This window comes from Podarcis pityusensis, assembly GCF_964106645.2.
Source record: "Podarcis pityusensis genome assembly, chromosome: 13".
Taxonomy (NCBI): domain Eukaryota; kingdom Metazoa; phylum Chordata; class Lepidosauria; order Squamata; family Lacertidae; genus Podarcis; species Podarcis pityusensis.
Window position 1 is genome coordinate 5420254 of NC_138038.1, and position 27441 is coordinate 5447694.

The following is a 27441-nucleotide window of genomic DNA, read 5'->3' on the forward strand; positions in this document are numbered from 1 at the left end:
CGCAGAACATGAAATTGCTGGTGGCTCCTGAGGTTTTAATGCTCGCAGTTGTACTCTGCGTCCATCTGGGAACTGTAGCGTCACACGCGAACTCAGACCAGGAATAGCCAGTGGTAGTGGAGGCCCTGTGTTGTCACAGAGGATACATATGGGAATGCCAGGGAACCCAGAAGTCTAAATTGACAGATCCTGACTTCTGTCTTTCAGCAGGACTCAGGGGACTCAGGGGACCACCCTGGACCCTCAGCCTTTCGCTGTTGCCTCCTTGCCTCAAATTAAAGAGTTTAAGGAACCTCTTTTTAAAGGGTCACACGCAGTGATGGTGCAGAGAAATAATGCAAAATAAATCTCACTACGTTTCTGCCATGTGTAAGCTAAAGCCTGCTAGAGACCTTTCCCTTGAAATGATAGACTGTGTACCCACCATACCTTTGGGGCTCATCCCCACTTCCCCTTGGGTCATGTGCCCAGCAAGCTCAGGTGTGTTAACAGATTTGCCCTTTGCTAGACGGGCCAGCCAAGTTTGCAAAAGTCAGCCCAGGAACTCCTTGTCCGGCACAGTTGTGCAGCCTGTACTTTCATTGATATCCCAATTAATCAAAAATCTACCTTTTGTGTATTTCTGTGGTTTGCGGGGAGGGGGCGTCTCTGGCAAATGTCTAACACTATTTTGCCTGCACAGTTTTTAATGCCACTATTGATGTGAACTGGTGCATGATTTATAAAGTAAATAAAGCTTATTTTTAAAGTTCCCATGTTCATGCCTGATTCTTTCTTAAGTGGGGAAAAGGGAGGGGAGGCAGCTAGCTTCATAGCTGGACTTGCTCAAAAGAAGGTTTTGCAGCCTGATTCCTCTCCTTTTAAGTTTGCTGTCAAGGATGGGATTTTAAAACTCTGTTTTTTAAGGACCAGGTGGCAACCCTTCTTCAGGTAGACAGGACCCACACTGTGAATTGTGCTCGCAAACGTATTGGGAGCCACTGTAGATCCTTTAGGACCAGTGTTATATGGTCCCGGCAGCTGCTCCCAGTCCCCAATCTAGCTGTCACTACATCTGCTGGCTCCTCTCAGATATGCCTGAGCCAATCTGATCTGAGGGGAATCCCTTCCTGTCCTCCAATATATGGTCATCTGTTGGAGCTTGAGCAGGACCAAACCCCACCTCCCAGGCGGCCCCCTTGAAGGCAAGGCACAATCCTGGGACCCTCAACACCCAACGGTTCTCCATTTCCAAGGCACGGGGTCCCTCCCCAACTCAAGAACCTGGCATCTGAGCTCCTCCGACCTTCCTGGTTCCTCCTCATGACTGAGTTTCTAGGACTCCACGGATCTCTGCTAATGGGAGCTGTTCCCAGAGCCCCTAACAAACTACAGTTCCCAGGATCATGGGGGGGGGGGGGGAGACACCTGCTTTTTAGAACACGGATGAGGAACCTGCAGCTTCCTCACGCCCATTTCCTTGGAACCCAGAATGGGATGTTGAAGTGCTTCTTCTAACAGGATGATTGCAGGGAGCAGCAGTGCTTTTCTTCAGCCAGAATTCTCCGCAACTCCATTCCAGCACCTTAAAAAAATTATTATTATTATTATTATTATTATTATTATTATTATTATTGCCCAACTTTCCCCTGCTTTTCCCCTTCTGGCCGGGAAAAGAGTCTGCCCCCCCCCCGTCAATGCAGCTAAGATGGCTCGCTGCTGTGTGCCCAGGGAAGGGCCACCCTTGCCTGCTGCAGTGGACACCTCGTGTGTAAAGAGAGGGATGCTGATTGGGAATCGGTACAAGAAGAAGCGGTCAGCTTCTGGGATGCTGATTCCTGGACGTCTTGCAGCTGTGTGGATGCAGGAATGGGTGGGCAGGAGCCCTGGTCCATTTGTGGGAAAGAAATAAAGCTGCCATTCGGGGATATCTTTATCAGCACCACCTGCAAAGTCACAACATGGTGAATAAGATTTGGGAATACCCAGGAATGTTTCTCTGAGTGAACTGGAGGGGAAGCAGAGTAACAGGGTGGGGTGCAGTGGGGAGGGAAAGTGGGCACGATGGAAAAGCTCAAAATTGATGCAGGACTGCAGGAGGTATAATGCAGACTTAAGATGGGCATTGTTTTAGGGAATTCAATGTGTAATATAATATAATATAATATAATATAATATAATAAACAAAAGAACCAATTTGGGCAACATCTGGGGGGAAAGGGTGGTCTCCAGTCCTAATCTGGAGGCTGTCATCTACTTGGAAATAAATTCCAACAGTTCCATGGGGCTTCCTTCCAAGGAAAACGTGCCTGGATTGGGGACCTCAATGGCTAAAGCCATTTGTGTGTGTGGAAATACTGCTGCCCTAAGACCTTCCAGAGCAATTGCTGGTCAGTGTATACTACTACTACTACTACTACTACTACTACTAGTAGTAGTAGTTATTTGTACCCCACCCATCTGCCTGGCTTGCCCCCGTCACTCTGAGGTAGATGGAGCAATCTAGGGTCTAAATCCCCTTCCTGTGTTTCTGTTTGGGAGGGGCGACAGCTCAGTGGCAGAGCATCTTCTGGGCACCCAGAAGGGCCTTGATTCAACTCCCTGCTTGGCTTCAGGTGTGGGGATGAGAAGGCCCAGCTTGCAGGTTCAATCCACTTCTGGCACAGCTGCATCTTCCTGCAGGGGGTTGGACTAGATGATCCTCAAGGTCCCTTCCAACCCCTAGAGAGATTTATTTTATATTATATCTTTGCACCATCGCTGTGTGTGACTCTTGATAAGAAAGTTCCTGCCCTGAGGGGCTTACAATCTTTAATATGACACAGGGATGGAACAGAGAAAGGTTGGGGTCCAGGGTGGAGCCTGAGTCCTCCTGCGAGACATAAGCCAGGGTCTCTAAGTTTAGACTTTGGGATTCCCTGACAATTCCCATCTGTACCCTCTTCCTCTGTTTTTGCAATATGGTAATTGAGGTGATGTTATTAGAATTCCAAAGGGAATGTTAAGCAGGGAGGGAGGGGGGAAGAGAGAGAGAGTGGAATTCTGGTGGAGACGGAAGGTTGGAGGAGGATTTGAAAGGGAGTTGTTTAAATGTGTGTGGGGGGGGAGGCAGTTGAGAGTGTTGGGTTCTAGAAGGGGGGCTCTTGGTGAGGGACCTGAAGCTAGGCTGGGCTGGCTTCGAGTCAACAATGACAGGGGCATGTGGCAAAGAGGGGCTCTGCCAGCTGCCTGGGAACAGAATTCCCTGAATTTAGGTGAGCCACGGAGCCAGGGCTTGGCTTGTATTCCTAATGCCCAGATGCCTCACACCACTATTCAGCTTAGGATCAGAAGTCATCACCCTCATTTGATGGTGGCCAAAAAGGAACGGAGACGCAGAGAGGGACTGTGAGTCTTCTGTGGAGATCGGGGAATGTGGCAATCCCATGCCCAGCGAAGAGGGGCTCTGCCAGCTGCCCAGGAATTGAATAACCTCAATTTAGGAGGGCCACGGAGCCAGGCTTGGCTTGTATTCCTAATGCCCAGATGCCCCCTCCAGTTACCTGGAAAGCAGCCTTATAGACCTGGGCTATGCCTAATTATTGTCTTCCAGCTCCAGTTCCTGGGATGAAGGACTAGAGGACATCTCTGCAGTTCCCGGCTGCCATTCCTTGTGCCTCTTCCCCACTACCCCTTCTCCGTGCGGGCAGGACTCAGACTTGGCCATAGTTTCCTCTAATTAAGACAGCATCTCAAGTCCCTCTGAAGTAGGACTCTACTCAGGGAAAATGATCCTAATTCTACTGACTTTTCATTAGTATAAGGAAACAGTTATTCAGTGAAAGTGACTGATCATTTATTTCCAATCAAGGGAGCAAGCATTATTCTTTAATAAGGCCTATGACTGAAATCGCTCTGAAATTTGGTTGGATTCCCTACTAATGGCTTTGTTAATATAGCAATTAGCTTACAACATACACTAGAGAGGCATTTCATTTTGGGATGATTTAACGGGCAACTTCAAGACATGCATAAGATACAGCAGTGAATCACTGGGCTCTTGACAGAGAAGTTCCTAAACAGCAAATTGACTCAAAATACATCACTGGTTAATTATATCTTCATTTAAGGCAGCAGAGGGATGTTGGGAAACATCTTAGTTAGAGTTATGACTTTTCCCATTATATAGTTTGACAGTTACAAGAGATGGTTTTTGCAGTGATTTACAGTTCCATAATGTATCCCCACCCCACCCCCACAAGCTGACAAGGGACTAAATATGTAGGCTGAGGAGAAATGCAAAGCTAAATACAACCCCCCCCCCCTTTAAAGCAACATGTGTTGTATAAATAAGTAACAAGGTGAAAAATCTGCCTGCAAAACTCAGAGGTCTGAACCTTCTCACGCCTATTTAAAAATGCAATAAATGGTGCTTGGTTTTTTTTTAACATACAACTCTGATCAGCAATTATTTATGTTGTTTGGTGATTTGATTAGAGGAGTTAGAAATGGAATAAGGCCCCAGCCCAATGCAACACATCCTATAATCCAAATGCATTGCCTAAGATGCTGCTCATTGACATTTGCGTGGACAGGTGGAGTCCTCCTAACCCCAGGTGACCCCTGAGCAGAATAATGACTCAAGACAACGTGCTATGGGATTAAAATTGGCCACAACCTTATTAAATTTCAGCTGTAGGGAGACCTTGGCTCAGGCATTGGGTGTTTATCCTTCCCTGTCCCCAGCCGGGGATCTGGGAGACATCAGGGTGATCCAGAATGCGTGGGGACTGGGCTGGCTCTGGAGAACATATGTTCAAGCAGAGAGCCTGCCCCCCATTTCACCGCCATCAGAGGGGAGAGCAATGGGGTGTGTGGGTCACCGCTTCACGTCCCCCCCCCCTTTTAGGAACATAAGATTCCGCCCAAGGCCTGAAACTGCCCAAGTTGTGACATTTTGCTAAGGCAAAGGCAAAACCTGCCAATGCAGGAAAATTCCTTTCCGGCCCTTCAACAGCGACCCTGACGTAGCAGTGCCTGCGTACGTCTAGAGAAGAGGTTAACCTGCAAAAGAAGACTTAACTGAGGGAGGGCAGGGTGGGAGAAGGTCTGGAGCCAACTGATGCTTCACAGGTAAGATTCACCTTCTGTTGTGTGGGAAGGGCGGTCCCTCCCCCTACATGGCCGATCCCCTGGCAATGCCTCCCCAGGCAGGATTGGGCGATTGGCGGAGGTGGGTGGAGACCTCCAGGTATCCAGCCTGGGGAGGATGAAGCCAGCCCATACAACCCCCCATTTTATGTGGGGAGCGGTCAGTCATTCTCGTCTGGGGTTGGTGAGGGTGGATGGAGTCTGCAGATAGCATCTCGTACCAAGAGCCAGATTGTGCTCAGGAGCCATCACTGCCCTACATGGGCGTAGCCAGGATTTTTGTTAGGGGTGGCAGGCCTTTTTTGGGGGGGCAGAACCTCAGTTAGCTATATATTTTTATGTATTTTTATTGATTTAGTGCACAGGTTGTGGGGTGGGGTGGCTTTGCTGGGGGCTTGTTTTGTTATCTGGGACAATTGCCAGAATGTTTCGTATGAAGTCAAGATTGCAGAATAAAGTCGGATTCTACTTGAAGTCGATAAAAAGAATCACAGAACTTTGAAGCAGCCTGATTTTTAGCATCACATTTTGCTTGGGCCTAGGGACACGGGTGGCGCTGTGGGTTAAATCACAGAGCCTAGGACTTGCTGATCAGAAGGTCGGCGGTTCAAATCCCTGCAACGGGGTGAGCTCCCGTTGCTCTGTCCCAGCTCCTGCCAACCTAGCAGTTCGAAAGCACGTCAAAGTGGAAGTAGATAAATAGGTACCGCTCTGGCGGGAAGGTAAACGGCGTTTCCGTGCGCTGCTCTGGTTCTCCAGAAGCAGCTTAGTCATGCTGGCCACATGACCCGGAAAGCCTTCTGTGGACAAACGTTGGCTCCCTCGGCCTGAAGAGCGAGATGATGGTCGTTGTGGACACTACCAAAACAAAAGTGGTTAGGGTTTATTTAGTCCCAAGGCATATCTCCTTTGCAATTAAACACTTTGGGTATTGTTCCATTTATGGTTCTTCGCCTTCAGTCTCTTTCTCTTTTCAAAAAATTATTTATGCTTTTCATTTTACAGCAAACACAAAACATAAATTTGAATTATTCCATATCATACATCTACTCCCCTCCCCCTTTCTGCAGTTTCTTACATTTATACTGTCTTCGCCATCAGTCTCCACCTTAAAATCAGACTGTTTTATCTGTAAACTTAATGGCCTCGATATCCTTTAATCCCAGTAAGAAGATTTCAGCTAAAACATTAGGAGAAACATCATAACAGTAAGAGCTGTTTGACGGTGGAGCAGACTGCCTTGGGAGGTGTTGGGCTCTGTTGTCACTGGGTGTCTTGAAGCAGAGATTGGCTGGCCTCTGTCAGGGCTGCTATAGTCAGGGGTGTACCTAGGGTTTGGTCAGGTTGGCCCCTGCCTCTCCACTCTGGCTTGGAACTCGCCCACTGGTCCACATACTCCCCACTGGTCTGGGTGGCTGGACAAGGAGCACAGGGTCCTCTGGCGAGGACACAAAAGATGGGGGACAACAATACGTCTTGTTGCCAAGGGTGTAAGGTGTGGGATGTGAAACACAAGAGCAGTCAAGTACAACATCCCTAGAGTGGACATAAAAGGGGATGTCTGGACCAGCCAGTTGGAACTTCCTGTTTCTCCTAGGCTGGGACAGACTTCCTCTGCATGTGACTAGAGGTGGACATGACCTCACCTGCCCAGGTAACAAAAGAGCCGGACTGATCAGCCATCTCTCTCTCTCTGACCACATTTGTCAAAGGAGTAACATCTGCTTAGCCTAAGATGCTCTCTTGGCTTCTAGCTTCTAGCCAAGAGAGGACAAAGGAGCTCTCTCCTTATGGAATAGTTTCCAGGTGTATATTACTTTTGTAACTTAAGTCTGCCTTCTGGGATCCAATTGTGAACAGAATGTGTGAGTAAACTCTTTTTATATTTTATAGAAGACTGTGTCGTGTCTATCTTTTTATGAGGGACTAAATGGGGAATTAGGGACACGGGTGGCACTGTGGGTTAAACCACAGAGCCTAGGACTTGCCGATCAGAAGGTTGGTGGTTCGAATCCCCGCAAGGGAGTGAGCTCCCATTGCTCGGGCCCTGCTCCTACCAACCTAGCAGTTCAAAAGCATGTCAAAGTGCAAGTAGATAAATAGGTACCGCTCCAGCGGGAAGGTAAATGGCGTTTCCGTGCGCTGCTCTAGTTCGCCAGAAGCGGCTTAGTCATGCTGACCACCTGACCTGGAAGCTGTACGCCGGCTCCCTCGGCCAATAAAGCGAGATGAGCGCCGCAACCCCAGAGCCGGTCACAACTGGACCTAATGGTCAGGGGTCCCCTTTACCTTAAATGGGGAATTACCAACAAAATGTATTTTAGAGGCTTTAGCAAGCCTGAGCAAACGCATCAGCTGTGCAAGTTTAAAAAGGGGAATGTTACTCTGCTAAATTGTAGAACTTGTTAACACAAGTTGGAAAGGATATAATCAAACAATATATCCTCTCCTGCATCCCTGAACATTCCCACACAAGGGATTGGGGGCACTGTTACAGCTCCTTGCCATGGATGCAAGGGAGCCTACGCACACCTCTGGCTGTTGTTGCACAAGAAAGGCCCCGGGGGCAGTGTTATCCAGGCCCACGTTTCCTTTGGCAGAGAGAACACTGTGAGACGTATAGCACTTTTGGTGACATTCCCTTGATTCACGCATCTACAAGTAGAATGCAGTTGAAGGAAAACAGCAGTGCAGTCTTGCAAGGCATCAGATCTTCATCCCTGCACTAAAATGTGCCTTCAGCCAGCTTCCCAGCTCTCTCTAATTACACGCAGACACCCGCTCTCTTCCTCCAGCCACAGGGGCTGGGACGCCTCACCTTTTCCATGTCCTGCTGGCCTTCCTAGTCTGAGCACCCTGCCTTAAGCAATCTCCCCCCACCAATTAGCCTCTGTAGAAAGACACCGGCTGAGCACCAAGAATGATTATCCACCAACCTAACCGAAAGAGCGGCTTGGTTGGCTGTAACATCAGGTATCGCACATGAGAAAATGAGCAGGAAAAGCTTACAGATTGTGTTTAAAAGAAGAAAGGAAGGATACAGTTCAAAGAATCATAATAGCGGGAGTGGAAGAAATAAAGAACATGAGATGGAACCCTTCTGTCAGCTCAGGCAACGCAAGATTGCCAGACAAAGGTGATCATCCCCTCCTTGCCCAACAGGCGATTCTCCCACCCCCACTCCCATTTGAACCAAATTGGGGGAACAGAAGGCACATGGGGGGGAGGAGAGGGCAGGAGAAGGGAGGAAGTCACCCATTTTGCTTGCAGAAGTCCTTTCTCTGGCTTCTGCTAGTGGGGTTCATTCTTTCAATCCAGCCCTAGATACCAATCAGTGCAGTTTATCTCCATTGTGTGTCGAGATCCCCAAGCCACCCCCTAAATAAATCACAATTCACACAGCATTTTTGTTTAAGGGTTTTGGCATAATTTTGGCCACAACTTTATTAAAATACATATTGTGAGTGGTTGCTTAGGCAATGGTTACGACCATCTGTCCCCGCGCAGGGAGAGAACTGACTTCCAGATTCCAGCGAAAGCCAGTAAGGGAAAACAATATTGGGGAGAGAATGGGGCTGGGCACCATACCATCACCCCTCCCCGCATGCTCCCAGGGGCTACTGCTGCCCAAGCCCCATGCCAGGGATTCGGACAAATGTATGGCAAACCCCTGGATTCCTTTAACGGAATTCCCTTGCAGCAGCAGCATTGGAGGGGCAGGCACAGCCAACCACATCCCCTCCACCAACCAAATTTTAACCAATGCCTAACCGCAGCCTTACAAGTTGTAACGATTTGCTACATAGTAGGCAAAAACCAAATGGCACCAGCCAATCTGCCAAATGGACAAAATTCCTACCAGGCCCCTGCCCCCAAAGCAGACGACTCCATGACAGGCATAGCAAGGTCAAACGCAACAGCCCAAAATTAGTGAGGGTGGGCGGGTGATCCGATGCACGCAGCAAAAGAGACTGAAAAAAGCTGCGTGCCAAGAATATATAACCTTCGGGCCAACCCTCTAAATGGTAACTTCAAAATCTCCCCAACATCCCAAATTGGCCCAATCACAGTCATGACCATCCAAATGGTCCCGCCCAGTAGCCAAGAGGGGGTGTCCTGTTAGACCCCACCACAACACCTGCTCTCCATGAAGGAGAACACGCTTTATCAGAATTTCAAGTTCACCTGGTTTGTTCTGTGAATCTGCATAGAGAAAATGGGGACTAGTTAGAAGAAGAAGCTTCTTTACTTGCCTCCTCCTTGAATTTGCTCAGTACTTTGCTTTGGCCTTCGGCCACCTCACTCTGCAGGGTTTAGTTGAAAGGCCTCTTGATCAGGTTTGTGAGGCTCTTGCCAAACGCAGTTCCCCAGTCCTTGTGAGGTGTGACCACATTTCGTGCTGGGAATCCTTCATTTTGTGAGTGTAGTTTCTATTATTGAGTAACTCTCGAGTATTCTGGGGAGATTTGACTCTTTTGAATTTCCCTTTCAAATTCCTTTTCATCAAACCCCTCAATTTGTTAAAAAAATAAGATTGGGGTTTTTTGAAATCAGATCCGACTGTGTTGGGCTCTCTTGGCAATTGTTCACATATTATTATTTATTGTTATTTATTAAATTTCTATACCACCCTTCATCCGAGGACCACAGGGTGGTTTGCAATATAAAAACACAAAAATACATAATATAGTAACAAACAAAAGGTTTGATTAGCCAAAGGCTGGGAGAAGAGGAATGTTTTTGCCTGGTGCCTAAAGATCCACTGCCACACCGGCAGATCTAAAGGAGAAGTAGAGCTGTTTGTCGTAGAATCATAGAATTGTAGAGTTGGAAGGGGCAACAACGGTTATCTAGTCCAACCCCTTGCAACGCAGGAATATTTTGCCCAACATGGGGTTTAAACCCACAGTCCTGAGATCAAGAGTCTCAAGCTCTCGCAACTCACATTTATTGCAACCCCATTCCACAAAAAATCTTTTACACTCTCTAGGTTTTCAGGGATGTATTCAGCTTCTCTCTGGTCAGTTTCCATGGCAGACTGCTCTAGCGCACACTTTTTTGAATACCTAAGCATTTTAATTCTTTGTTGTGACCAGAAAATCTATTTATTTTATATTAGGGTAATTGAAGTTACTCATCCTTATAACACTAGGTGATTGCTTTATTTCATCTTCCATTCCAGATCTCCCTGAGCATTTTGGTTAGGGGATGATAGTATGACCCAGGACTAAATTAGCCCCTTTTGAGATCTCTTGCTTGTTTCATTTCCTCTTTTCTTTGCTGTACAGAGTAACATGGTTCTCTCCATTTCACCAGTTTTCTATTATTCCCATTATATCCATGTATCCCAAGCACTCCAGCCCCTTCCATCTTGGCTTGGAGTTTATAAGCATTAGCTTATAAACAAGTACTGTATCTCTGTTGTGTATTTTTCTCTACGGTCCTTTGAGTCTCACGTCCTACTCTGCGCTCCCATTCTACCTCACCCCAGTTTGGATGATCAGAAACCTTTTTTTATGATTCCTACTGAAGTGGATACCCAACAGTTCCTGTCTCTGTTTCCTCAGACGCCAGTTTAAAAGCTGCAGTGCCACTTTTTAATATTATTAGCAACACTACCTACATTGTAGAGCTTGATTCTCTTGTAAAGGCCTGGCTTATCCCAAAATATTCCCTAATGCCAAATCTTTGCTCTTGATACCACCATCTCATCCACACATTGAAACTTCCTTGCTCCACCTGTCTCACAGGTCCTACACATGGTACAGGTAACATTTCTAAGCTCTCCTGGATTTCAGTTTCCTACCTAGCAACCACAACCCCCCCCCCAGCATCACACAATGACAGTTTCCAGTGTAACTGGTAGCCATGTGTCCCATGACCATCAACTCATCTTCAGCATTGTCTAAAATGTCACATCTGCATCTAGGCACCAGGCTGGCAGTTCACCTTGTAGTCTACACACTGTCACTAACTCATCTGTCTGTTTCTAATGACTGAGTTGCCCACTCTGGAGAGTCCATTTAGCTATCAGAACTTAAAGCCACTGATAGGACAAATTTCCATAAATTTGACTTAGAAGGCCAGGTTACAATATATTGAGCCCAGCTAATTTGCCCTTATACTGTATAGTGCGGATGGCACTGTGATCTAAACCACTGAGCCTCTTGGGCTTCCCAATCAGAAGGTCGGTGGTTTGAATCCCAGGGGTGAGCTCCTGTTGCTGTGTCCCAGCTCCTGCCAACCTAGCAGTTTGAAAACACCCAAAAAAGTGCAAGGAGATAAATAAGTAGAGAAATAAGTACTGCTCTGGCGGGAAGGTAAATGGTGTTTCCGTGCACTGCTGGCTTGCCTGAAGCGGCTTAGTCATGCTGGCCACATGACTCAGAAGCTGTCTGTGGACAAAGTCGGCTCCCTCGGCCAGTAAAGTGAAATGAGTGCCGCAACCCCAGAGTTGTTCGTGACTGGACTTAACTGTCAGGGGTCCTTTACCTTTACCTTTTCATTTGTCCTTGGCCTTTTCCCATTACCTGGCTATTCCTCACATTTGTTGACAAAAGAAGGGAAAAGAAACAAATTTAGATGAGGGGGTTGCTGTTGTTGTGCATGATGGTGTGTGAGCACTCATATCACAAAAGGACACTTTTTCTCCATTGCTGTCCCTAGAGGTTGTCATGGTTGGTTGTTACAAGGTGTCAGGGCCAGAGTCGTGGAGATCGCCTCTCCATCCTGCCCCTTCCAGGGAGGAGAAAGAGGAAGACAGTACAGATTTACAACAGGGGTTTGAGGGAGGTCGCAGCTCAGAGACAGATGAGGGGGAAAGTTGGGGAATCATGGGAGCGCCAGAGCAACACCTGGCTGACATGTTGTCATTAGAAAGCATCCCAGACTCTCCATCTCCCAGAACCCGGCGGGACTTAAAAGTAGGAGAGCAAAGAGCTCAAAGACATAGGGCAATTAGCGGCACCCATAGAGGAGGTGATGAGAATGACGAATGAGGAAGTCGGAGAGACAGGGGTGGAGATTCACTTGGGACAACACCATTATCCAAGAGGCTGGGATCTATAGTCTCCTTCTGTAAAGACTGAAATAAAAAAGGACTGTAAGAAACTTTCCCTTGTCTTTATACTTTCCTGGGCAACCAGCCAGGAACCGCTGACAGCATCCTGACACCAGGATCTAGATTTGCTCAGGGGAGCATTTGTTGAAGAGCGGTGAGATCATTTTGCTCTCCTCTTGGTGTAAATCTGCCCAAGCCAGTGATACTGTCATTTACTTCTGATGGCAAGGACCTGCAAGAAGCGAGGGCTACCCAGGAGTCCCCTTCAATGGCATGGGATCATAGGGGGTTTTATGCCATTCCTACTCTTCTCTTCCCCTCATTGGCTGTGACTTTGATCTGCATGAATTGAGGAACAGGACTTGTTGCCAAAGGGCCTTAAAAATACTATGGCCTACTTTGCCTTCCTTGGTCATACTGGGGCTTATCTATAGAATGATTTGCTGCCGCTCCTTTTAATGAGGGGAAAAACAAAAACCACAAGCCCTACTTAATATTAAAATCTCCTTGTTGAATTAAAAATGAAATCAGAAAGGTCAACTCCAGACTCATAACAGGGTTTATCCATGTAAGAGCCTTGCATTGTCCAAGTAGTTTATCCGAGTTTAAAATTATGACTGACACTTCCCAGCAATGAAGTAAGTCTTTAACCATTCTATTGCATCAGCCAACATCCCCCCCCCCCAATAAAAAAGAAGTATTGGGATATTCAGACAAATGAGCAATTCAATTGGCTTAACATTCCTGACTGCTTTCTAATTTAGTTTTAATGGAGATATAATTAAGAGGTAATGTCAGTTGAGCAGAAGATTTTCACAGGATAATGTCTTACTATCACCCAGAAATAGAAGTCAGCAAACACAGCAGGAGAACTGAGATGTCTATTTTCAAAGCAGGGCCCAGTGACACTCTCCTAATAACTAAAATCCCACTTGAAAAAAATTGGACCCAAAATTGATCCTGAATGGCACGATGAAGTGACTGAAGAGAAGCGGATCTTGGAGGAAAAGGAGCAATCACCAGGCCTTTTACAGAAGTATTTCTAAACCACTGAATATACCTTGCATTACCAAAACACAGGGTGTATGGGGTGTTAGGGGAGGATTAGTACCTCTGGAGGGGGAAACATTCTTCTGAGGTGGCTTGTTCACCTTTGGGTCCCACCCTGCACTCAGCTCTCACCTGTGGCTTCTAGAAGCTGTCTGCATGGGACAGTGGCCACACCCCAAGAAACAATTTCGATTGGCCAGCTGAACTTGGTAAGGGTTGCTCCCAAACCCTGGATGAGTTAGGATCTTCCTCTACCTGTGGCGTTAACATATGAGAGTGCTGTAGGTGAAATAGTTAAACAGGTTACCCAATCAGGACCTGGGGGGTGGAGTCAGAGGGACTATAAAACCAGCTCTGGGAGGGGCAAAGGGAGGTGTTCGTTGGGAGTTGGGTGGTTGGTTGGAGTGGGAGTGAATTGGGATAGAGTGTGGGTAGGTTGAGTTAGTGTACCGAAATAAGCTGAGTCAGGAACAGTTAGGGGCAAGTAAATATCTGAGAGGTGGTTTAGTGAGTGAGAGCAGGTAGCGGAAGTTATAGGTCTGGATAGGCACCCCATGGTTGTAATTGACTGATACTGTTTATGTAACCACACACTTGTTAAACTGCAATAAATAAACATAAGTTTATGTTCTAATTTAACCCTGACTGGACTCAGTATTGTACCAGGTAGGGCCTGGGTGGTGGCAGCGAGAAATAAAGTGGTGGCACAGGGATCAATAGACGGTGAAACATCCGGGGACCCTGTGTGATCACCACAACAAGCTCAGGAGGACTGAACGGGCAAGACCAATAGTGGGTCCAACGGTCAAGAAGGCGGTTTCTACATGTGCTGTAGAGGGAAGTAAGAGACAGATGGGGCTCATCCACCTACGAAGGCTGCCCATCTAGGAGGAAACTCTGATCTTAAACCTCCACTGCCTTGTGGGATATCTTTGGGAGAAGAAAAGGCAAGGAGTAAAGCCTACACAAATCCAGAGTGGAGACCCTAAGACAGTTGGGTGGCGCCTTGTACACCTTCTTCCAGCAACTCCTGCAGCCAAGCTGGTACCAAACATATTGCTCTGCTTTCCTTTGGGCCACATCAGCAAGGACAAAATGGGGGTCTTGTCTTCTGGGCAGCTCAGGACCTCCATACACACTGCCTGGCTTTGCACCCCAGGGAGCTCACTTTGACCATTTGACTTCATCCCCAGAGGCGCACTCCAATGTCTCTCGAGACAGACGGATGCCAACAATGAAAGCACACCTACAGTTTACAGTGTTCTTTGAATGTCATTGGTATAAGCAAAATGAATGTCTTGTAGGCACTGTCCGTCTTGGTTTCCTAGCCCCAAATTTTATCCTTCCAAAATGCCCATTTAGTCCCATCTCGCTCATCTTTGGCTGTGCTGCTTTTTCTGGACCTTTTCATGTAGCTCTTGGAAGGTTGGCCATAAGAAAATATAATCCTTGATCCTTGAAGAAGGTCACCATCGTCGTCCCCCTTTTCGTTTCAGTGAAGGGGGTCCTTATCAAGTGTGCAGATGGCATAGAACCGCACGGGATAGCTCACACTTTTAGTACTAAGAAAGAAAATCCAAAATTAGCGTAACAGAATGAGAAACCTGGATGTAGAACTAGCAAAATGAAGTGCAACGGAGACAAGTACAAAGTTCTGCACTTAGGCAACAACAAAACCAAATGCATGGGTATACCTGCCTTGACAGCAGTACATGTAAAAGGGGTCACTTTTAACGCAAACTGAATTCTGAATAAACATGCATTGTAATTTATTTGCAAATACTAAAACCAAATTCAGAATTGTTCTACATCTTATTTGGATTTGTCTGTCTGCCTGTTTTATTATTTATAGCCAATGGCCACCACAATACAAGAACAAATTGCACAACTACAGAATGAAAGACATTACATGCACCAGATCAAGACAGATCTACAATGTCCAGAATTTAGAAAACATTCCTTCCGGTCAGCATCCCTGGGGTTTGGTACTTGCACTATCCATAAAGATTGCCCTAACCTTTCTTGCCACTACTGCAAATTGGGCCACCCTATAACTGATGCATTTATCAACACCTGCCAGCAGCCATTGATTTTTAAAAACATCTGGTTGTCCTTCCAAGGCGGTCTGAAAAGGGGAGATAAATTTGGCTCTGGGTGAATCATGCAGTGGGTGAGTCATACAATTGTCCATACAATGGGCAATATAATGTACAAGATCCTCAATAGACCCTGAACCACATATAAAGAGGCACTCTCTTGCAGGTCTGCTAGCATATCTCCCAGTCAGATATTCATAGTCTGGAATCTGAGCTGGGTGAAAGCATGTCTAACGGGGGGGGGGGGGGGAGTTAGTTCTCGCAAGTACATGGCCCTTATGTGGTATGTTTTATTTTTAATCCACCAAAAAGAGGATTTACATTTTTAATGTATTCAATATGTCTTTTTCCATCTTCGCTAAACACAGTATCTCGTATCTTGTGATCAGATAGTTGGGGAGATCGAATAACTGCACCAGACCTCTACAAGATTTTACCCAGTCTTCCCTGTTCTGCAAATCCCCCCAAAAGCATCTTTTGGCTAAGTGTTGTTGTTCTGGTTGCAATATTGCCCCCCAGTGCAACAATATAAAAAGGTAAAGGTACCCCTGCCCGTACGGGCCAGTCGTGTCCGACTCTGGGGTTGCGCGCCCATCTCGCTTAAGAGGCCGGGGGCCAGCGCTGTCCGAAGACACTTCCGGGTCACGTGGCCAGCGTGACAAGCTGCATCTGGCGAGCCAGCGCAGCACACGGAAACGCCGTTTACCTTCTCGCTAGAAAGCAGTCCCTATTTATCTACTTGCACCCGGGGGTGCTTTCGAACTGCTAGGTTGGCAGGCGCTGGGACCGAGCAACGGGAGCACACCCCGCCGCGGGGATTCGAACCGCCGACCTGACGATCAGCAAGTCCTAGGCACTGAGGTTTTACCCACAGCGCCACCCGCGTCCCGTCAAGTGCAACAATATAGATTTATGTATACGGGCTTTTATAGAGGGGAGACATAGTTCAGTCCTTAGTAGTATTTCAGGTGTACTATGTGACACTGCCAATATCATACTCAGGAACTTAAATTGATTTACATCAAGTTCCTCCCTGCAATAGTTATTCCAGATTGGTGCACCATATAAAAGGTGAGACCCAATCTTGGCTACAAAAATCTTTAATGTTGGTTCGACTGAACGGTGGCCTCTGTGTGATACAATTTCTTTATGGGCCCCCAAAAGTGTGTAGCTGAGTGTTATTGCTTCTAAGTCGGTGTGCCATAGGGCATTTTCAGAAAAATTAAGCCCTAAATATTTGTATGATCGGCATTGTTCTATACTATGTCCATCCATAGTCTAGTTGTGCTGTTAACGCTTTCTGGCAAACAACACCTTTGTTTTGCCATAATTGATGGATAGTCCTCTTTAATAATAGGTTCCAAATTTGATGTGTAACCTCTTCATACCAATTTGGGTTAATGAGATAACTTCAATAACTAATAGTCCTAGAAACTGTGAAAACTTAATGGCATCAAACCAAAGCTATGGGACAGTGTGATGGTGCTGGATCATGTTTGTGTGTGATGTCACAGATTATATACCTTTCCAGATGGTTAATTAATATTGCTTAATATCGCAAATGGATCATTTAGATATTGCAAACAGGTCACTGGCAACTGGGTTCTTTAACTTCACATTCCCGCCCTGCCCCCAAAGTGAATCTGTATTAAATGGGACGGCGAATACTATCTTGCCTTTTGATGTCAATGATGTTCTGTGAATACTGTGAAAAATGTGTGTGCAAGAACATCACTGATCCTACAATTCGTACCCATCTGGAAGTACCCTTTGTCCTTGGCTTCATCCGGTTTATCTGCTGAAATCCATTATTTCAAAAGGAATGAGAATGCCATTTTGTTGATCACTATCTTTTTCCTCCCTCTGTTGACATGATCAATACTCCTGCCTGGGTTTTGTGTGAGTGGTGCTAAGTCCCCTTCCTTAACTTTTCTATAGCTATACACTTCTTTGAAATCTAGGAGCTACGCCAAATTTGCATTTCCTTGACTGCAAAAGTGCAAAAAAATAATGTATTCAACAGTTTAAACATTTAATTGTTAAGTACACTATAAATTTCAAGACTGGCTTTTTCAAGGATACAGGCAGAACTGCATAACAGCTGGTTATTGTTTTTGCAGAGATGGAAGCTCAACCAATAAGAGCAGGGGTCAGCAAACTTTTTCAGCAGGGGGGTGGTCCACTGTCCCTCAGACTTTGTGGGGTCTATATGGGGGGGGGCGGGGGGGCAGCGGAAATGAACAAATTTTATGCCCCACAAATAATCCAGAGATGCATTTTAAATAAAAGCACACATTCTACTCATGTAAAAAGACGCTGATTCCTGGACCGTCCACAGGCCGGATTGAGAAGACGATTGGGTCGGATCCAGCCTCCGGGCCTTAGTTTGCCTACCCATGAATAAGAGGGTTTTTTTCCTACTCAAGAGGCTACAGTGCAATGTAAAACCTGCAAGTTACGGAATGCCTGCTAGCTCCTCCCACATCTTAAAACTTAGCAGACTCAGACATGGATAGTGTGACTGACACCAACAGTCTTTTCTCTCCCCATCAATCTTGGGGTTTTTAAACATCTAACTTGTTGAAGAGTAATGAGGAAACTGCATCCTTTTGTGAGAGTGGCACACCTTCAGAAACTCTTAGAGTAGTTATGGTAAGTCACCATTCAATGCTACTGCCATTCCCTCTGTTATGTATTCAGTGGTCTGTGTTTGCCTGTGCTTGAGTCTGGACTAAGGAATCTGAGTTCCTGTGTTCTGATGTCCAATCACAGAACATTTCAGGATTTGGGCCTCTGCCATTGGCCCTTGAACTCTGCGTCGTGATTCACAGCTTGGAAGTTTAGACAGCCAATCACACTGGGAGTGGGTTGGCCCAGGCCTCAGAAATGTATATAAGCAGTTGCTTTGCCCCTGTTACCTTGTTCATTAAAGGTTCCTGCTGTTATCACTGAGTTGTGCCTTGTAGGATCCGAACTACACTTAACCCTCTGTTTACAATTCATCTTCTCATACTCATGCAAATGTAGCCCAAACTGTGACACCCATGGACAGGACGGAAGTACCAGCAGACTTGAGGTAACCTTGAAGTTTTTCCCAGGTGCACTTACCTCTCAATAGTCCTTTTCACTTCAGGGCATATTTGGGACACCATCAGTCTGTATTAGCATAATCCATAGCACATTTTCACTGCAATTTTGCCTGCCACCATTCCTGTAAAGGTTTCAATGTGTGTCGTGATGAGAAACCTGTGGTGCACTTTCACTTGACTTCTTGTGTTTGGTTTACACAGGCACCTGTGTTTGTCATCAGCTGATTTTTCAGGTGTTCAAAAACAGAGCATAATGAGAGGAGGACAGCAGGCTTTCTCCAGATGTCCTAATGCACATAGATTGGAGGTGCTGGCTGCCTCCTCCCAGTTGCCATCTCATTTCCCCATTCGGAGACGCCTAGAATGGGTTTGATTGCTCACAGCTGAAAGTGTCAACGGACTCCCTTGCAAAGGGTTTTCTGAGCTTGGGTGTCCTGAATCAAGAGTATTGTCAAAAGCGGTTTGGGATGTGGTGTGGGGATGAGCTGCTGCTATTTTATTCTTCTTTTCTTTGGCGATCACTCATAGCCAAGTAAGATTGTCTTCCACAAACACGGTTTTAACAATGAGTCCATAAGTGACTGTGGAGGCCATTTCTGGATCAACACGTCCTTCCACAGTGGGGACATAGGTTGCCAGGCAGGAGTTGATCATGGTGAGGGTTTGCCAAGCGTGGCTTCCTCTTAGCACATTTCTCCCTTGCGTCCTGCGTTTGAGTGTCTTCAAAGCCCATGACACCTTTGGTAAAGGCTATTCTCCAATTGGAGCGCACACAGGCAAGTGTTTCCCAATTGTTGGTGTTTATACTACATTTTTAAGAATGTGCCTTGAGACAGTCTTTAGACCTCTTTTGTTGACCCCCAGCATTACGCTTTCCATTTTTAAGTTTGGAATAGAGTAGTTGCTTTGGAAGACGATCATCAGGCATCCACACAACATGGCCAGTCCAACGAAGTTGATGTTGAAGAATCATTGCTTCGACACTGGTGATCTTTGCTTCTTCCAGTACACTGATAATAGTTCACCTGTCTTCCTAAGTGATGTGTAAAAATTTTCGGAGACACCGTTGATGGAATCTTTCGAGGAGTTGCAGATGGCGTTTATATGTGGTCCATGTTTCACAAGCATATAGTAAGGTTGGTAGTATAATAGCTTTGTAAACAAGCATTTTGGTTTCCCTGCTGAAGAGATAGTTCTGCAGTGCAAGGCTTTCTGCTTGCCTGACAGAAGGCACTGCTTTCTTCTTTCCACTGCACTGTTATGGGGGTTCTCCCAACCCGCTGGAGCAGCTGGGGGTGCATGTCTGGAGGAGAGGGATTCCTGTTGCTCTAAGAGGCATCACTGTGCTGATTTCTGCCGGCACAGTAATTTGAATACAGTCCCAAAACTAAAAATTTCAATTGTTGTTGTTGTTTAGTCGTGTCCGACTCTTCGTGACCCCATGGACCAGAGCACGCCAGGCCCTCCTGTCTTCCACTGCCTCCCGCAGTTTGGTCAGACTCATGTTTGTAGCTTCGAGAACACTGTCCAACCATCTCGTCCTCTGTCGTCCCCTTCTCCTTGCGCCCTCCATCTTTCCCAACATCAGGGTCTTTTCCAGGGAGTCTTCTCTTCTCATGAGGTGGCCAAAGTATTGGAGCCTCAGCTTCAGGATCTGTCCTTCCAGTGAGCACTCAGGGCTGATTTCCTTGAGAATGGATATGTTTGACCTTCTTGCAGTCCATGGGACTCTCTTATAAAGGACCTGTGAGCGGGCTAGGAGGCCTCTTTAATGCTTGTTCTTATACTGAAAGAAAAGTGGTGTCACTTTTGTTATCACCCATTAATTCCTGGAACAAGTCATCACTTGTTGAGTCATCACATGACAAACATACATGTATTAGACACCGCTTGGTCATGGGCTTGTCTTTTTGCTTTGAATTAGGTACTTATAAATGCATGTGGTATTCTAAATGCAGAATCATACAAAATCTCGTTCTCTCTTTGGTATGTGTAGTGTCTATAATATAATTTTGGTATCATTCTCTATTTTGCCAAGTGACCTTATATGCACATTTTATTTTCTGTTATAACCACAGGCCCTTTTCTGCATCAACATTTTTAAAATTGCAATTTTCCCATTTGTTGATCTATGTTGATTGTTATTACTTCTCCCTTGATGCTTCTGTCAATACTAAATTTTGGTAAATGTCGCTGAGCTTGCCAGACAATTCTGCATTTGAGATTCATTATCCTGCTTATTTATTATGTTACTGGGAAAACAGCAATATTGAATTTATATCTTCAAGGTTTGAGTGTAAAGTATACAATTGCTTCATCTATTCAACAAATGGTGATCAAACTGTGAAAATATAATTTGAAGAAGCAACAGAGAAGGAAAACTTACTCCAAATTAGGAAAGTATACTACAAAAATTAATTACTTGGAGCATACCTTTAAATTGCTACCTTTCTTGAGTCCACAATCAGCAGAATCCATGTGCTACAGTTCTAGCTAGGTTGTACCATTTCTAACAAAGGGGGGAAATTTCATTATTGAATGTGCTCTATTTTTTAAAGAAGAAATCCTTTACACTAAAATGAGCATGTCAAGGAGATGGATTCTAGCCCAGCCTTCTCTTTGACACGCTAATAATCTGTAGTGCTAATCTATAGTGTATACAGCTCTTTTTTATGGGGAAACATTTAAACGTGCAGCCCCCCCCCCCCCCGCAGTCTGAAGAGCTAGAGGTCAATAAGAGCTGCAGCGGAAGATTGAACTGCACGCACTACAATATACCATATGTAATTGTTACAGTGCATTAACTGAGTCTGAATCCTGGCAAATCAGAGGTGTTGTGGCTGAGCAGCTACAAGTCTGGATAATTGGTCGATTAACTTATTTGTGCAGGTCATACTCCCACTGAATGTGTAGGTTCATAGTCTGGGGGTGCTCCTGTGTCCACACTCAGCTACATTAGTAAAAAAAATAATGCTTTGCAACACCAGATGGTGCCAGAGAGCAAACAAATTTTCTATGTGAGTTTTAACATAGGGTTTTTTCTTCTTTTGTTATAATGATTTAATTTCTGACTTATTTATAGCATTCCCCCCCCCCCTGTATGTAGACCCACCCCATCAGTCACTAGGGGCTCAGTAGCTAGGAGTGACTTTTACCAGCCATACCTGGTAGGACAGCTGTGGATGTTTCTGGACTGGAATAGCCTGACTGATGTTCGCAAGGAACTGATAACATCCTTGTGCTCTATTGAACAAGAGACCACTCCTGAGGTAGCGTGGTACATATCCCAGGCTTATGAGGCGTTTCACTTTGAATAATGAGGGTATTAATGGGGCGATGAAGTGCAATATATAGCCCCTCTTATTCAAATGGCAACCTCATCAACTGTCCACATTTGACTCGGTATACCCTGTTTATGCAAACTAGGCTCTGACAAGTGAAGTACGGCAGGATAACTATTCTGACTGTGCCTAAGGGAAATGTAGTCCCATAGTAAGATCTATTGCCCAAGAAGAAGAAGAAGAAGAAGAAGAAGGGTACATTCCAACCTGCAGAGGCGGAGCTAGCTGCTCTGGCACCTGGAGGGGCACACATGCTGTGCACCCGGAGGTGGGGCTAGCTGCCTGCGGCGAGCGTCCTGGGCTGGGGTGCCGCCCACAGCGAGCGTCCCGGGGGGGGGCAGCGCAGCAATGTCATCCCCCCCCATGACACCTGGGGTGGGCCGCACTCACCGCACCCCCTTCCTCCGCCAGTGCCAACCCGTAATCAAGTCAGTGTGGAATAGTGCAAGGTCAATATATTAAGCCAGTTTTGAGACATGGAATGAAAATGTTGACTTGATTACAATCAAGAAATCACTTGTGCCTGTGCTTGAGTTGAACTGAGTTTTATATATATGTAAAACAGAACTGTAAAAGTTGAAACAAAGCCTTCCAGATGCCTTGCTAAAAAAGTATAGCTGCCTGGTTTTATAACCCAATACTGTGGTACCTCCAGTTGTGGACGGGATCTGTTTCAGCGCTCCGGTCAAATAATGAGGTTTCCGCAGCCGGAGGGACCACTTCTGCGCATGCGCGCGCGGCGAAACACTTCTGGGGGTGGCATTACCCCAGGGTAGCGTAAGCCTGGTGCTACTGTATTTCTTCTGTCGCAGACTGCACAGCTGCAAGAGAAGAGACAGCTGTGGCTTTGCGCACGCCTGTTTCACCCGAGCTCCTCTCAGCCTCTTTTGGCCAGAGTTCTCTTTGCTCCAGCAGGTAGGAGATTTGGGTAGCCAACAGGACAAGGAGAGGAGGGACCACAGCTGAATTCCTGAAAAAACAAACATGGGCTGCAACTGCACAACCATATATTTAAGCAATGTATTTTAGGGCTTTGCTGAAGCTGGCAAGAAAAGTCTTCTGCAAAGCTGGTATCATGCCCTGAAGCTCATAGGATTGTCTGTGCCTTCCATGAGTACTCTGAATCGATGCTACACAGCTCCAGGGGAAATACTGGTTGTGTGAGCACTTATTTGTAACCAGCAGGGCTATCAGCTAAGTGTTACAAACCACTTTAAAGGAGCATGTTTTTAATCCAGGATCTTAACACAGTTGGTGTTAACTACTGCATGAAGAAGTCAGGATGAGGAGCAGATCTTAGCTTACTAACTTCTATGGAAACACAGTCTCAAATTACATCCTAATATCTCATGAGTCAGCGAGAAACATTCACTTGAAAGAAATCCCGAACAGCAGTTCCCAACAATGGATTATGGTTTCAAAGCAAACCTTTTGACCTTAGACCGTGTTTAAATTTGCTTCCTTTTGATCCTTGGTGGTCTCTGCCAAAATTAATAATTAATATCTCTGAACTGCAAAATATTACCGTACTTTCTCGTTCCTGAAAATTGTCAGTAACTAGCTCTTCCATAGAGTCTGTCCTTATGAAAACATCATTTTCTCAAATCTACTAGGGAGATAGAAATATGGGTGGACATATTTAATTTTGTTTACTTAACTTCAGGTACTTAAGTCAAAATAACTAGAAGATGAATCTCTAGGTGAACAAAATTAGTAATACAACAAGGAAGATGTGAAGTAACAAGGAGTATGAATCAGTCTTCAAGGGAAACATAAACTATAATCTTCTAAGCAACAAGATGCTACCTAGATACAACCTAGATCCTCAAATACAAATGGCTGGTTTTTGAGTTGCAGATATTCTAATGCTATCAGATAATAATAATTTAATAATTTATTATTTGTACCCCGCCCATCTGGCTAGGTTTCCCCAGCCACTCTGGGCGGCTTCCACAGAGACAAAAAACACACTAAAATGTCACACATTAAAAACTTCCCTGAACAGGGCTGCCTTAAGATGTCTTCTGAATGTCAGGTAGTTGTTTATCGCTTTGTCATTTGATGGGAGGGCGTTCCACAGGGCGGGCGCCACTACCAAGAAGGTCCTCTGCCTGGTTCCCTGTAACCTCACTTCTCACAATGAGGGAACCGCCAGAAGGCCCTCGGCGCTGGACCTCAGCGTCCGGGCAGAATGATGGGGGTGGAGACGCTCCTTCAGGTCTGCTGTGAAATTACACTTTTTTAAAAAAATAAAGGAATAGGCCTAATAGGCTTGCTTCAAATGCCAGTACAAGATAGAATACAGCGTACAGATCTCCAGGTGTCCCTATTTTCCAGGTACATCCCTGATTTAGAGAAGCTGTCCTGGTTTCTGATTTGATCCCAGAATATCCCACTTTTCCCAGAGATGTCCCTATTTGGAGAAATGTTGGAGGGTATGGAGCTATCTGACCCCTGAGCCGTCTGAAGGCAATCCTGTATAGGGAAGTTTATTTAATGTTTATTTTTTTATTACCGTATTTTTCGCCCTATAGGACGCACTTTTTCCCCTCCAAAAATGAAGGGGAAATGTGTGTGCGTCCTATGGGGCGAATGCAGGCTTTCGCTGAAGCCTGGAGAGCAAGAGGGGTCGGAGCGCACCGACCCCTCTCACTCTCCAGGCTTCAGGAAGCTATCTGCAAGCCTTGCAAGCCCGACAGGAGTTCCCGCGGGCTCACAAGGCTTGCGGGCAGCAGCCTGCAGCCTGCAACCCACAAGCTCAGGGGACAGCGGGGAGGCGGAGCGCCGCCATCCCGCTGTCCCCCGACCTGGTTTGGATTCCCCGACCTGGTTTTGGGGGGGAAATAAAGGAAAAAATGTTTTCCTTTATTTCCCCCCCAGAAAACTAGGTGCGTCCTATGGGCCGGTGCGCCCTATGGGACGAAAAATACGGTATGTTTTATATGTGTTGGAAGCTGCCCAGAGTGGCTGGGGCAACCCAGTAAGATGTGTGGGTTATCAATAGTAAAATTGTCATTATGGAATGGGACGTCCCTATTTTCATCAGAGAAATGTTGGAGGGTATCAGGGTTTTGCAAGCACAGAGGAGCTTTCCAAAATGTGCAATGTGTGGGTGTGTTTGTCTGTGACTCGTATATAACCTAAGATTACATTGCTATATTTGTTTGTCACATCCTAGGCTGTCTAGCTTAGCAAAGAGTCAGTGTGAGAATGAAATAACGTGGTAGAAGCAGGTGCCAGAATCTGTGGCGAGAACTGCGAAACAACATCAGGCAGAATGGCTGTTTTGTGATCAAGCCATGTGGCCATGGAATACTAATATCTGCTGCAGCCAGGAGAGCTTCTGTAGTCACATCCACGTTAGTTGTCTTCTCTGTAAAGGACACAATTTGTTTTCTCAGTTTCTATGGAGAATCTGTACGATGCCATTTCCACACTGTTGCTTTCTAGCCTTTCCTGTGTTGTCCTCCTTACTCAAACTGGACCTGAAGGTTTGTATGTGCGCCGTGTACGTGCAACTCGCTGTTGCTCCACTCCTAGTCACTCATTTATTCTGTTGCTATGGAGTGAGAACCTATTCTCTGCTCCCCACCCCCAATATGGCACTTCCTGGCTATTGTTCTGGGAGGGAGGAGGTTCATCCATTGCAGAGGTAGCCAACATGGCACCCTCCAGATACTCCAACTCCCATCCGCCTCAGCAAGCATGATCCAGGCTCATGGCAGGGGTCATGGGGTCCCAAAATTGCACAAGTTGCTGTCTGATTATGTGGAGTCCTTTGGGTTTAAAACTGTACACCTGAAGACTTTGCCGTTCTGCACATAGCTGTCAATGTTTCCCTTTTTTAAAGGGAAATTCCCTTATTCCGAATAGGATTCCTCGCAAGAAAAGGGAAAAGTTGACAGCTATGGTTCTGCGTAATTGAACAGAATGCGTAGATGCAGGTAAAGGGTCCCCTGACCGTTAAGTCCAGTCGCAGATGATTCTGGGGTTGCAGCGCTCATCTTGCTTTACTGGTTGAGGGAGCCAGTGTTTGTCCGCAGACAGTTTTTTCGGGTCATGTGGCCAGCATGACTAAGCCGCTTCTGGCGAGCCAGAGCAGCGCACGGAAATGCCGTTTACCTTCCCGCCACAGTGGTACCTATTTATCTACTTGCACTTTGACGTGCTTTCAAACTGCTAGGTTGGCAGGAGCAGGGACTGAGCAACGGGAGCTCACCCTGTCGTGGGGATTCAAACCGCCGACCTTCTGATCAGCAAGCCCTAGGCTCTGGGCAAACTGGCATGCCAAGTGTTATCAGAGTGAAGCAGCTCAAGGTTTTGCGATGACGGCTGGAATGAGTTGGTCATCTGTTTGGGGCCTTTGTCTCTTAAGGTAGCGCCAGAGACTTCTCCCACTTTCAGACACACACACTACTTCATGAACCACATCACGGACTATTAACAAACAATTGTGTGTTGTTGATCAAAATCTTATTTTTATTCGTCTCTTCTCTGCTTACTCAAATGCAACACCTGTCAAATACTGTGTCACAATATTGGCTTGCTGTTCAGCGCCTTTTCCATTGTCAATACACAGCAAAACAGTGCCACTATAATTGTCAGTAGTGCAATTTACTTTGTCGTATTCCGTTACCAATTTGCAGGGTCAACACAGTGCTGTACAATAAAATGGTCCTATAAATAAACAGAAGCTTAAAAAAAAATCTTCTCCGCATTTTTAAGTGAAGTAGTTCGCTGCATCTTAAAAAGCAGAGACATCACCTTGCAGACAAAGGTCCGTATAGTTAAAGCCATGGTTTTTCCAGTAGTGATGTATGGAAGTGAGAGCTGGACCATAAAGAAGGCTGATCACCGAAGAATTTATGCCTTTGAATTATGGTGCTGGAGGAGGCTCTTGAGAGTCCCATGGACTGCGAGAAGATCAAACCAATCTATTCTTAAGGAAATCAGCCCTGAGTGCTCACTGGAAGGACAGATCCTGAAGCTGAGGCTCCAATACTTTGGCCACCTCATGAGAAGAGAAGACTCCCTGGAAAAGACCCTGATGTTGGGAAAGATGGAGGGCACAAGGAGAAGGGGACGACAGAGGACGAGATGGTAGGACATTGTTCATGAAGCTACAAACATGAGTCTGACCAAGCTGTGGGAGGCAGTGGAAGACAGGAGTGCCTGGCGTGCTCTGGTCCATGGGGTCACAAAGAGTCAGACACAACTAAACGACTAAACAACAACAAAGTTTGCTGCAAGTGGCTAATCACCTGCAAGGAGAAGAATCCCAAGCTTATCAATACTTCCCCTGTTGGTAGGACTTCTCACCACTTGCCAGAGCAAGTTGTCCATCCAAGAGAGTTCCTCTCTCCATCCCCCCCCCCCCCCAGAAGTCCCAGTCAAAATGAAACATCCATGAGCTAAATAGATTGCAGCCTACACTGTACTTCTGTCGCTTTATTTTATAAATAATTTTTTATTGGTTTTTACACATATTTTCCAGCATATCATCCTTTTAAACATCCTTTCAAAATCTTTGGCTATCACAGCCTAAGACTTCCTTCAACCTCAACTGATGGTTTTCTAAAATCCTTTCTAATTATGCATTTTGTTACTACACTTATTGCTATAAATTCAAATCTTAATACCTACTCTTAATTCTCTTCACAATAATTTTTATATTGTTCCTTACAAAACTTCTTTTA

At 45.9% G+C, this 27441-nt stretch overlaps 2 long non-coding RNA genes across 2 annotated transcripts in view; both read left to right on the forward strand.

Annotated features, from left to right (window-relative positions):
- LOC308460620 overlaps positions 1–27441 on the forward strand; it is a 428649-nt gene that overhangs the window by 288023 nt on the left and 113185 nt on the right. The window lies entirely within an intron of this gene.
- LOC308460685 lies at positions 256–751 on the forward strand. Its single transcript, XR_013978721.1, has 2 exons — positions 256–322; positions 381–751. It is a non-coding gene; the product is annotated as an uncharacterized lncRNA (long non-coding RNA).